A 12,972-nucleotide genomic window follows, 5' to 3' on the forward strand; every position below is an offset into this window, starting at 1 on the left:
GTAAGACTTTTGGATAAGACCTCAAAAATCACAGTCAACAAAAACAAAAATAGACAAATTGAATTACATCAAGCTACTAACCTTCTGCACAGCATAGAAAACAATCAACACAGTGGCGGGATAGCCTAGAAATTGGGAGAAAATATTTGCTATTTATTTGACAGGGATTTAATAATCAGTATATATGGAACACAAGCAACCCAATGTCAAAAACAACAACAAACAAACTGATTGAAAAATGGGTGAAAGACATTTCTTAAAAGACATACAAATGGCCAACTGGTATATGAGAAAATGTTTAACATTACTAATATTCAGCAAAATGGAAATGTAAATCATGATGACATCATCGCCTCAGCTAAAGTGGCTGTTATCAAATAGACAAAAAATAACAGATATCAGTAAGGATGCAGAGAAATAAGTATGCGTGTACGCTGTTTTAGTGAGTGTAAATTAGTACAGTACTATGGAAAATAGTATGGAGATTTTTTTCAAAAAAGTTAAAAGACAATACAATGTGACCCAGCAATCCTGCTGCTGGGTATATATCCAAACAAAAGAAAATCAGTACAAAAGGAGTACAAAGAAATACTTGTACTCCCTTGTTTATTACAGTAGTATTCATAATATTCGAGATAAAGAATCAACACAAGTATCCATCAACAGATGATTGAATAAAGAAAATGTATATATACACAAAGGAATATTATTCAGCCATAAAAATAAAATCCTGCAATTTGCAGTAATATGGATAGATCTAGAAGTCATTATATTAAGTGAAATAAGCCAGGTACAGAAAGACAAATATCTTATCTTCTCACGGGGAGCTAAAAAAAAAAACCTCATGGAGGTAGAGAGTAGAATGGTGATTATGAGTATGCAAAGGGTATTGGGGAGGGTGAGATGGAGAAAGATTGATTAATGAGTTCAAAAATGTAATTAGATTTAGTTCTACAGTTTGATAGTACCATAGGATGACTAGTTAACAATGATTTGTTTTATATTACAAAATGCTAGAAGAATAGATTAGGAATATTCCCAATGCAAAGAAATGATACATGTTTGAGGTGATGGTTATCCCAATTACTTTGATTTGATTATTATGCATTGTATGCATGTATCAAAATATTACATGTTCCCCATTACTATGTACAATTATTATATATTAATTTTTAAAATTTAAAATTGTTCATTTTCTTTTATCCTCCAATGTTGCCATTGAAAAGTTTATGACACTCTAATTTCTGATCTGTTGAACATAGTCTCTCTCTCTCTCTCTCTCTGCAACTCCTAACTCCTTTTTCTTCCCATTCTTTTTGTTTTACTTTCTTGACTATTTCCTTGTCTTTACTTTTTTTTTTTTTTTTGAGACGGAGTTTCACTCTTGTTACCCAGGCTGGAGTGCAATGGCGCGATCTCAGCTCACCGCAACCTCCGCCTCCTGGGTTCAGGCAATTCTCCTGCCTCAGCCTCCTGAGAAGCTGGGATTACAGGCACGCGCCACCATGCCCAGCTAATTTTTTGTATTTTTAGTAGAGATGGGGTTTCACCATGTTGACCAGGATGGTCTCGATCTCTTGACCTCGTGATCCACCCCCCTCGGCCCCCCAAAGTGCTGGGATTATAGGCGTGAGCCACCGCGCCCGGCCCCTTGTCTTTACTTTCTAACATATCTATTGATGTTAAAGTTTCAATAATCATACTTTAAATTCCATAACTTAAAAATGTGTGAAGTATACTTACATTTCCTCCAACATGCAGCGGCCTCATTTCTCCTGCATACTTTCTTTTACAACTAAAAATTCTCAACATAACATAACAAACAAGCACAGAAGACTCCGAGAAGTGAAAAGAAAAAGGCAGAAAGCTTAAGGGCCTCAGAACTTAAGTAACAACATGATGGTGAGTTCCTTTTTTCTTTTTTTTAAATTTCATCCCGTATATACTGATCAAAGCACTGTCAAAATCTTCAACTCAGATCTGCCAATAGGCACATGCCAAAAAATTCCAAGAAAAGTCTATTCCCCCTTGCCAAAGACAGAAAGAGGATAGCCTAACAACAGAAAACCGTTCTTGCAATAGCTACCTTGGTTTGACTTGCCTTGTTTGACCCTAGTCAAACACCAAGAAAATACTGCAAATCCTTCTCCCCAAGGTCTCAGTGGGGCAAATCCAGGAGTTGATCTTCTACTTCATGTTTACCCTTAGCCCCCACCCTGCAGAAGCAGATGGCAGTAGTAGTATTTTCCCACTGGAAAGTGCAAGGTCAAGTAGAGAGCTGATCCTGGTGAAAACAAGAAGTGCTCCAATTCCCAAGCCAGGGTAATATCAACAGAGTTCAGCTGATAGCTGAACTTCCACCAGCACCTGGAAGCAACTGAGCAAGGTGGTTCCAGTCAAGACTAATCACCACTAGTCTTCACCCTACCACCCAGTGTCAAGGGTACCCAGTGGGGAGCTGAGCTTCCAATCCCACCCAGCATCAAGGAGGGAGAACAAGGTGGTGAAAAGTGGGGTTAGTTGTCATTATATTTGGCACCTGTCCCTGCCTTCCTGTAAGTGGGACACAGCAAAGAGCTTTGCTTCCACCCCTACCTGCAGTTCACATCAAAGCGTTGTGAGTTGGCTCTCCTCTTCTGCTCTTCCTTGCGGCAGCAGGGCCCACTATGGAGCAGATATTACACATTTACTTGGAATTTAAAAGGTGATGTTAGCTTTTACCTCACTTTTACCAGCAGATATCAGCAAGGTAGAGGTGGGATCTGAATTGCAATGTGATAGTGTGAATCAGTGCTACAGAAACTTACCAGGTTGATGTTGGCAGAGCTAGCAGGAAAGCTGAATAAACACACCAACCCAGCCCTGCTGATACACCTTTACAAAGGAACAACTGCTAAAAAAGAAGATTGTTATGATTCAGGGTCCCATAATATATACAGAATGTCCTGCATACAGTAAAAATGTATTTTTACTGTATGCAGGACATTCTGTATATATTATTCATATATATATATATAAAACATTCTATATATATTATTCTTGTTATACCAAGAACCAGGAAACTCACGAAAAGAATGAGAAAAGATAAACAACAGATAACAATACATAGATGGATCATGATTGAGTTATCCAAGAAGAGTGTTTTATTTTTGTTTGTTTAGATGGAGTCTCACTCTATTGCCAGGCTGGAGTGCACTGGTGCAATCTCAGCTCACTGCAACCTCCACCTCCCAGGTTCAAGTGATTCTCCTGCCTCAGCCTTCCGAGTAGCTGGGACTACAGGCGTGTGCCTCCATGTCCCATGTCCCACTAATTTTTGTATTTTTAGTAGAAACGGGGTTTCACCATATTGGCCAGGAAGGTCTGAATCTCTTGACCTTGTGATCTGCTCACCTCGGCCTCCCAAAGTGCTGGAATTACAGATGTGAGCCACCATGCCCAGCCCCCAAAAAGAGTTTTAAAGTAGTTATAACAATGCTTAAACAACCAATTATAAATTTTCTAGAAACAAATGAAAAAATAGAAAATCTCAGTGAAGAAATAGAAGCTATTAAAAATGAAAAGTATACAACTGAAAATACAATAACTGAAATAACAGATTGCTGGATGGCAATTCTATTAGTAGAATGTATATGTCACAATATAGAATTAGTAAACTTGAGGACAGATTGACGGAGAGAAAATAGACTTAAATGTAAACTGTCTCAGGAACATGTGAAATAATAACAAAACAGCTAAAGTGTTTCATCAGGGTCCTAGAAAGAAAGAAGGGAGAGTGAGACTAAAAATAAATAGAAGATATCATGGCTAAAGTAAAATATATAAACCTCCAGATAAGGAAGCTCAGTGAATCTCAATAGGAGAACTTAAATAAATCTCAACCAAGACATAATTAAACTTCTGATAACCTAAAGACAAATAATTTAAAAAAAAAAAAACTAAGAGAAAGATGATACATTACTTATATGGTAACCTAAATTCAAATAACAGTATATTTCTCACCTGAAACCCCAGAGGACAGAAGGAATTTGTAAACTATTCTTCAAGTACGAGTAGAAAAGAACTGCCAATGGTGAATCCCATATCCAGCAAAAATATCCTTCATGAATAATGTTGAAATAAAAACCTTGCTCAGCTGTAGTAAAACTAAGAATTTGTCACTAGTTTGCATGTCTTTAAAGAAAGGCTAAAAGAAGTACTCCGAACAAATTGAAATGGTAAAAGAAAAGGGTGTGGAACTTAAGAAAGAAAGTAACGTTGGAAAGAATACATGTAGTGGTAAACATAATGAATTTTCTCCTTCTCATGAGATTCTAAAACATAATTGATGTTTGATACAAAAATTATAACACCATCTGAAATATCCATGTACAAAGGTCTTCACTGGAGAATTCTACCTAACATTTCTTTTTTTATGCTTTTTTAAATTATACTTTTAAGTTCTAGGGTACATGTGCCATCATCTACATTAGGTATTTCTCCTAATGCTATCCTTCCCCTGTGCCCCACCTCCCACTGACAGGCCCTGGTGTGTGATGTGTTCTCATTGTTCAACTCCCATTTATGAGTGAGAACATGTGGTGTTTGGTTTTCTGTTCTTGTGTTAGTTTGCTGAGAATGATGGTTTCCAGCTTCATCCATTCTCTGCAAAGGACATGAACTCATCCTTTTTAATGGATGCATAGTGTTCCATTTAAAGAGGAGTTACTAGTAATTTTACATGTCCCTTTCCAGAAAATGCAAGAGGAGAAAACACTTCCCAAGTAATTTCTATAAGACTAGTATTACCTTGTGATTTAGTCCATTTCCATAGTCCATTTCCACACTGCTAAAAAGAAATGACCTAGACTGGGTAATTTATAAAGGAAAGAGGTTTAGTTCACTTACAGTTCAGCATAGCTAGGGAGGCCTCAGGAAACTCTATCATGGTGAAAGGGGAAGGAGTTGTGTCTTACATGATGGCAGGAAAGAGGGAAGAGGAATGCCAACCACTTATAAAACCATCATCAGATCTTATGAGAACCCACTCAATACCAAGGGAACAGCATGGAGGAAACCACCCTCATTTTCTAACCACCTTCCACCATATCCCTCCCTCAACACATGAAGATTACAGATTTGGGTGGGGACACAGAACCAAACCATATCATTTTTCCCTGGCCCCTCCCAAATCTCATGCTCTTTTCACATTTTAAAACCAACCATGCCTTTCCAATTGTCCTCCAAAGTCTTAATTCATTTCAGTATTAACATAAAAGTCCAAGTCCAAAGTCTCATTTGAGACAAGGCAAGTTCCTTCCACCTCTGAGCTTGTAAAATCAAAAGCAAGTTAGTTACTTCCAAGATACTATGGGGGTACAGGCATTGGGTAAATGTTCCATTCCAAATGGGATAAATTTGCTAAAACAAAGGGGCCACAGGCCCCATGCAAGTCTGAAATCTGGTAGGGCAGTCATTAAATCTTAATGCTCCAAAATAATTTTTTTTTTACTCCATGACTCACATCCAGGGCACACTGATGCAAAGGGTGAGCTCTCAAGACCTTGGGCAGCTTGCCTTTGTAGCTTTGCCAGGTTCAGCACCTGCAGCTGCTCCCATGGGCAGGTATTGAGTGCCTGCAGCTTTTCCAGGTGCACAGTGCAAACTGTTCATGGATCTACCATTCTGGGATCTGGAGGACCGTGGCCCTCTTCTCACAGCTCCACTAGGCAGTGTCCCAGTGGGGACTCTGTGAGGGGGCTTCATCCTCACATTTCCTTTCTGTGCTCTACCTTAGCAGAGGTACTCCATGAGGGCTCTGCCCTGACAGCAAACTTCTGCCTGGACATCTAGGCATTTTCATATATCCTCTGAACTCTAGGTGAAGATTCCCAACCTCAATTCTTGACTTCTGTGCACCTGCAGGTCCAATGCCATGTGGGAGCCACCAAGGCATGGGGCTTGCACCCTCTGAAGCAACAGCCAGGGCTGTACCTTCCCATTTAGCCACAGCTGGAGCTGGAAGGGCTGCCATGCAGATCTCTGACATGCCCTGGAGACATTTTCCTCATTGTCTTGGTGATTAACATTAGACTTCACATTGCTTATGCAAATTTCTACAGCTGACTTGAATTTCTTGCCATAAAATGGATTTTTCTTTTTTACCACATGATCAAGCTGCACATTTTCCAAACTTTTACACTCTGTCACCTCTTGAATGCTTTGCTGCTTAGAAATTTCTTCTGCCAGATACCCTAAATTATCTCTCTCAAGTTCAACATTTCACAGATTTCTAGGGCAGGGGCACAATGCCACCAGTCTCTTTGCTAAAGCATAGCAAGGGTGATATTTATTCCAGTTCCCAATAAGCTTCTCATCTCCATCTGAGACCACCTCAGCCTGGACTTTATTGTCCACATAACTATCAGTATTTTGGTCAAAGCCAATCAACAAGTCTCTAGGAAGTTCCAAACTTTCCCACATCTTCCTGTCTTATTCTGAGCCCCCCAAATTCTTCCAACTTCTGCCCATTACCCATTTCCAAAGTTGCTTCCACGTTTTCAGGTTATCTTTATAGCAGTACACTATGCTACTGGTACTAATTTACTGTATTAGTCCATTTTTACACTGCAAAAAACAATCCTGATACTGGGTAATTTATAAAGGAAAGAGGTTTAATTGGTACAGGAAGAGATAATGGATGCCTACTGGTTTAAGAGCCTGAACAAGTAGAGAAGTGAGGTATCTCCTGAGGTAGTGGGGACTCAGTTCAAACCCCCTTAGGACCACCTCTTATGTAAAGCACTGTGCCAAGGGAGAATGTTAGAGCACAGGGGGAGAGTGGAGGAGATCATGAGGGACAGAGAGGTGGAGATCAGCAAAGGACTGGGGTAGGTGTTCTCCACAGGCCCAGTGCCCTTCTGAATGACACCCTCAGCCACTCTTGCTGACCTCGGTCCTGCCAGGAGCATACACGTTCCACTGCTCCAAAATAACAGTGAATGCTGCCCCAGCACTCTCCTCCCTTGGCACCTGCTTCTATGCTATCCACCAGGTGGCTGAGCCAGGAAGCTCTGCATTAAAAGCCACAAGGGGGGACACTACCTCCCCAGGAAAGCAAGAACACCCCATTCCCTTTCTCTGGCTACCATGCCACAGTGGTGCTGGATTCCAACAGAACCATGGGCCAGTCTAGGGTGTCACCTGCTTTCACACACTTGGTACCCTGGGGGTGCTTGGACCAGTCTTGCAGGAGGCTGACCACCAGGGGCTCCTCCATCATCACATGGATAACCTTGAGATCCAGTGCCCCGTGGAGCCCCAGAGGGGGAGCTGAAGTGGGGCTCTCCACCCAGGGAAGGGCTCCTTCTGCCAATTCCCTGTCTTTGGGTGAGTCCTTATTGTCTGGCCCCTGAGCTTGGTGTGGGAGAAGAGCTGCAGGACGAAGCCAACAGGGAAGCTGCCACCAGTGAGTTATTGGATCTCGGCTAGTGCTGCGAAAGTCTCCATGAAAGAGTCTGGAAATGGGGATTCTGGGTCAGGGTCCAGGTTGTTTTTGTTTGTTTTGATGGATTTTTTGCTTGTTTCCCAGGCTGAAGTGCAATGATGTGATCTCAGCTCACCGCAACTTCTGCCTCCCAGGTTCAAGTGATTCTCCTGCCTCCGCCTCTAAATTAGCAGGGATTAAGGCATGTGCCACCATGACCGGCTAATTTTGTAATTTTAGTAGAGATGGGGTTTCTCCATGTTGGTTAGGCTGGTCTTGAATTCCCAACCTCAGGTGATCTGCCCGCCTCGGCCTCCCAAAGTGCTGGGATTACAGGCGTGAGCCACTGCTCCTGGCCATGGTCCAGGTTTTTGGTCATGGTCTGCGTCTTTTCTTTATGGCTTCCTCTCCCCCTGGGGGCTTCCATCTCTGACCACAGGGCTTCTTATTTCCTGGCTCTGTGGCAAGGGCAGCAGAAAGCTTGAGGAGACAATCCCCTGGGTTCGCTCCTTTAAGGGAGGGATGGATTATTCTCAGAGTCCAGGAGAATGACAATTTCAGCTGGCATTCTGCCAGGGTCTGGGTTGGCGTATGGGTCTAGTTGGGCATCCTGGCCTGAGTCTGAGTTGGGTGGGGATGACTGCTCAGCTCTGACATCTTGCAAGAGAGCCACCCTTTCACTCCAGGCCTCCAGGATGTTGCTGTTCTTGGAAGGGCTCAAGTCCACGGTGTGAGGATGCTGCTCCAGGATGTGCTAGTAAGCCATGTCAGCCGAGGGTGCCAGGATCTCAGTGCCACACACCATGAACAGCGCAGGCCCACTTCCTCCTGGGCTGCTGCCCACCAGGAACTCCTGGTCCCAATACACATGATGCTTGGGCTCCTCATAGTCATTGCTGCCAACCTCCAGTGGGCTGGGTCTAGGCAGTCGGGTCTTCTCTTGTTGGGTCACTCTTAGCATCAGCTAAGCCTGTGGAATTAGGGCCACGGCCTCCTTCTCACCCTCCCCTTCCTCACATTTGAGCATCACCTCAAGCAGTCAAGTGTGGTGCCCTCAGCCTTTAGGGCCATGGTATGGTTGGGGGTGATGGGGGCAGCTGAAGGATGGGCATGCAGGCCTCGGCTTGCAGCCTGGCAGCCACCTTCCACCTCCCACCAGGACAGCACCAGGCTGCCACCCTCCCCACCACTCACCACTCTCCAGCCAGGCCAGTAATGGGAGTGTCTGGGCCTCCCTAAGACCTCAGTGCCTCCGAAGCCCAGGCAGGGAGGGCTCAATCCTCTTTAATTCTTTAAATATGATTTACTTTAGCTTTTTTTTTTTTTCATTTTTAACAGGATGCTGGTTTAATAAATAATATCTCATGTATAGTGGTTGATTTAAAGCCTTTGTCTAGTAAGTCCAACATCTGGGCTTTCACAAAATCAGTTTCTGTTGACTGCTTTTTTTTTCTATTCATGGGTAATGCTTTTCTGTTTTTTTTTTTTGTTTTTTTCTTTTGCATGTCTCATTATTCTTTTTAAAAATATAGATATTTAAGATCATATATTCTAAGCAATTCTGGATTCTGATTAGCCCTGCTCAGAGGGTGCTGTTTTTATTGCCGCTGCTAGTTTCTTCTTTTATTCAGTGACTTACCCAAGCTATTTCATACAGAGATTGTTTTCCCTGCAGTGCATACCCATGAAACCCCACTGAATACATTTTAAATTAAAAATGTATTTAAATTAAAAACAAACACACAAACAACAAAAACTCTGTGGCCTCCTGTGGGTCCTTTCTGAGTCAGAATACGTCAGTGGTCAGCTAATGCTTAGTCAGCTAAAAGTTTCCATAACTGCCAAGAGTCAGTCAGGGTGCTACCCTTTTTTGAGATCTGTATGTAATGTAGGGTATATTTTTCAAGTTCAATTAGTTTGCAAAGAAGCCTCAGTTTTCACTTCCTGCTGATCAACGGCCTCGGTCATCCAAGAATGAGTCAGAAACAAGAGCTTCTTAAGCATTCATAAGCACCTGAACAGCCCTGAATACACACATAACCTTCCATATCCCTGGAAATATACTGCGGATTTCAAAGCTTTTAATTTTTTTCCTTTTTCCTTTTTTTTTTTTTTTTTCTTGAGACAGGGTCTTTCTCTGTCACTCAGGCTGGAGTGCAGTGGTTTGATCATAGCTAACTGCAGTCATGAAACACTGGGCTCAAGAGATCCTTCCACATTAGTCTCCCAAGTAGCTGGGACCACAGGCACACACCAACATGTCTGGCTAATTTTTAAAAACTTTTTGTAGAAACAAGGTCTCATGTTGCCCAGGCTGGTCTTGAACTCCTGAGCTCACACAATCCTCCTGCTTTGGGCTTCCAAAGTGCTGGGATTACAGGTGTGAGTCACTGTACCTATCCTCAAAGGTGTGTGTGTGTATATATATATATATATATATATATATGTATTTAACACTTGCAAAATTAATTTTTAAATATTAAAGTGTATATCAAAATAAAATATGTCATATGTGCCATATATATAAATAAATATAAAGTAGTATACATACATATATATATATTTATACTTCAAGTTCTGGTGTACATGTGGAAAACATGCAAGTTTGTCACGTAGTTAAACACAGGCCATGGTGGTTTGCTGCATCCATCACCTTGTCATCTACATTAGATATTTCTCCTAATGCTATTCCATCCCCAGCCCTCTGCCCCCAAAAGGCCCTGGTGTGTGATGTTACCTTCCTGTGTCCATGTGTTCTCATTGTTCAGCTCCCACTTATGAGTGAGAACATGTGGTGTTTGGTTTTCTGTTCTTGTGTTTGCTGAGAATGATGGTTTCCAGCTTCATCCATGTCCCTGCAAAAGACATAAACTCATTCCATACTTTTTATGAGAAGTGTATGGTCACAGAAGTTGCTGCTGATGCTCCAGGTGAAGAATTGAAGGGTTTTGTGGTCTGAATCAGTGATGAGAATGACAAACAAGGTTTCCCCATGAAGCAGGGTGTCTTGACCCATGGCCATATCTGCCTGGTACTGATTAAGGGGCATTCCTGTTACAGACCAAGGAGAACTAGAGAAAGAAAGAGAAAATCACTTCTTAGTTACATTGTGGATGCCAATCTGGGTGTTCTCAACTTGGTTATTGTAAAAAAAAAAAAAAAAAGAGAGAGAAGGATATTTCTGGACTGACTGATACTATGGTGTCTTGTCACCCGAGGCCCAAAAGAGTTAGCAGAATCCACAAGCTTTTCAATCTCTCTAAAGAAGATGATGTCCACCCGTATGCTGTAAGAAAGCCTTTAAACTAAGAAGATAAGAAACCTAGGACCAAAGCACCCAAGATTCAGCGTCTTGTTACTCCACATGTCCCGCAGCACAAATGGCAGCGTATTTGCTCTGAAGAAGCAGCATACTAAGACAAATAAGGAAGAAGCTGCAGAATATGCTAAACTTTTGGCCAAGAGAATGAAGGAGGCTAAAGAGAAGTGCCAGGAACAAATTGAGAAAAGATGCAGACTTTCCTTTCTGCAAGCTTCTACTTCTAACTCTGAATCCAGTCAAACAAGATTTGAGTAACAAATGAGATCAGACTCAAAAAAATTGAAATTATATCAAATATTTTCTCTGACCACAATGAAATAAAATAGAAATCAATAACAAGAAAAATTTTGAAAACTATAAACACATGGAAATTAAACTATAGGCTCCTAAATTATTAGTGGGTCAATGAAGAAATTACAAAAGAAATGGAAAAAATTATTGAAATAAACCATAATGGAAACACAGCATACCAAAACATATGGGACACAACAAAAACAATACTAAGAGGGAAGTTTAGAGCTATAAGCCCCTACATTAAAAAAAAAAAAAAAAAAAAAAAAAAAAAAAAAAAAAACTTCAAACAAAAAATCTGATACATCTTAAAGAACTAGAAAAGCAAGAGCAAACCAAACCCATCGTTAGAAGAAAAGAAATAATAAACATCAGAGTAATAAATGAAATTGAATCAAAAAATACAAAAAATCAACAAAATAAAAAGTTGTTTTTTTGAAAGATAAATAAAATTGACAAACCTTTAGCTAGACTAAGAAAAAATAGAGAGAAGACCAAAATAAATAAAATCAGAGATGAACACATTACAATCAATAGTGCAGAAATTGAAAGGATATTAGGGGTTACTATGAGCAACCACATGCCAACAAATTGGAAAACCTAGAAGAAATGAATAAATTCCTAGACACATGCAACCTACCAAGATTGAATCAGAGAGAATGCCAAAACCTGAACAGACCAATAACAAGTAACAAGATCAAAATCACAATAAAAAGTCTCCTAGCAAAGCAAAGCCTACAACCCAATGATTTCACTGCTGAAGGAACTAAACCAACCCTACTCAAACTATTCTGAAAAACAGAGGAGAAGGGAATACTCCCAAATTCATTCTATGAGGTCAGTATTAACTGGATACCAAAATCAGGCACCAAGACACACCACTAAATAAATAAACAAATATATATATATATATATATATATATATATATATATATATATATAAATCTATCTATCTATCTATCTCTCTGTCTATCTATCTACAGGCCCAAATTTCTGATGAGCATTGATCCAAAAATCCTCAACAAAATACTAGGAAACCAAATTCAACAACACATTAAACAGATAGTTCATCATGACCAAGTGGGATTTATCCTAGGGATGCAAGTGTGGTTCAGTGTACACAAATCAATCTATGTGATGCATCATATCAACAGAATGCAGGACAAAAACCATATGATCATTTCAATTAATACTGAAAGAGCATTTAATAAAATTCAGCATCCCTTCATAGCACAAACCTTCAAAAAACTGGATATAGAAGAAACATACCTCAACATAATAAAAGCCATATACAATGGTACCACAGGTAGTATACTGAATGGAGAAAAAACTGAAGGCCTTTCCTCTAAGATCTGTAAAATGACAAGGATGACCCCATTCGGCACTGTTATTCAACATAGTACTGGAAGTCCTACCTAGGGCAATCAGAGAAGACAAAGAAATAAATGTATCCAAATTGGAAATAAGGAGGTCAAATTATTCTTGTTTACAGACATTATCTTATATTTGGAACTACATAAATATGCCAGCAGAAAACCATTAGAACTGACAAATTCAGTAATGTTGCAGGATACAAAATTAATATACAAAAATCAGTAGCATTTCCATATGCCATTGACAAAGAATCTGAAAAAGAAATCAAGAAATAATTTTATTTACAATAGCTACAAATAAAATTAAATACCTAGGAATTAACCAAAGAAGTGAAAGATCTCTATAATGAAAACTGTAAAACTGATGCAAGAAATTGAAGAGGACACAAGGAAATGGAAAGATATTCTATGTCCATGGACATACTACCCAAAGCAGTCTACAGATTTAATGCAATCCCTATGAGAATGCCAATGACATTCTCCAACAGAAATAGAAAAAAAAAAAAAAAAAACCTGAAACT

The 12,972-nt window shown here is 40.2% G+C and overlaps 2 pseudogenes; one reads left to right on the plus strand and one right to left on the minus strand.

Moving 5' to 3' along the window:
• Positions 1-6,644: 6,644 nt before the first annotated feature.
• On the minus strand, positions 6,645-9,177 carry LOC116532222 (annotated as a pseudogene).
• Positions 8,540-11,042, plus strand: LOC116532302 (annotated as a pseudogene).
• The last annotated feature ends 1,930 nt before the right edge of the window (positions 11,043-12,972 follow it).

Source organism: Sapajus apella, unplaced genomic scaffold (genome assembly GCF_009761245.1).
Source record: "Sapajus apella isolate SASKATOON/1434 unplaced genomic scaffold, GSC_monkey_1.0 scaffold75, whole genome shotgun sequence".
NCBI lineage: Eukaryota > Metazoa > Chordata > Mammalia > Primates > Cebidae > Sapajus > Sapajus apella.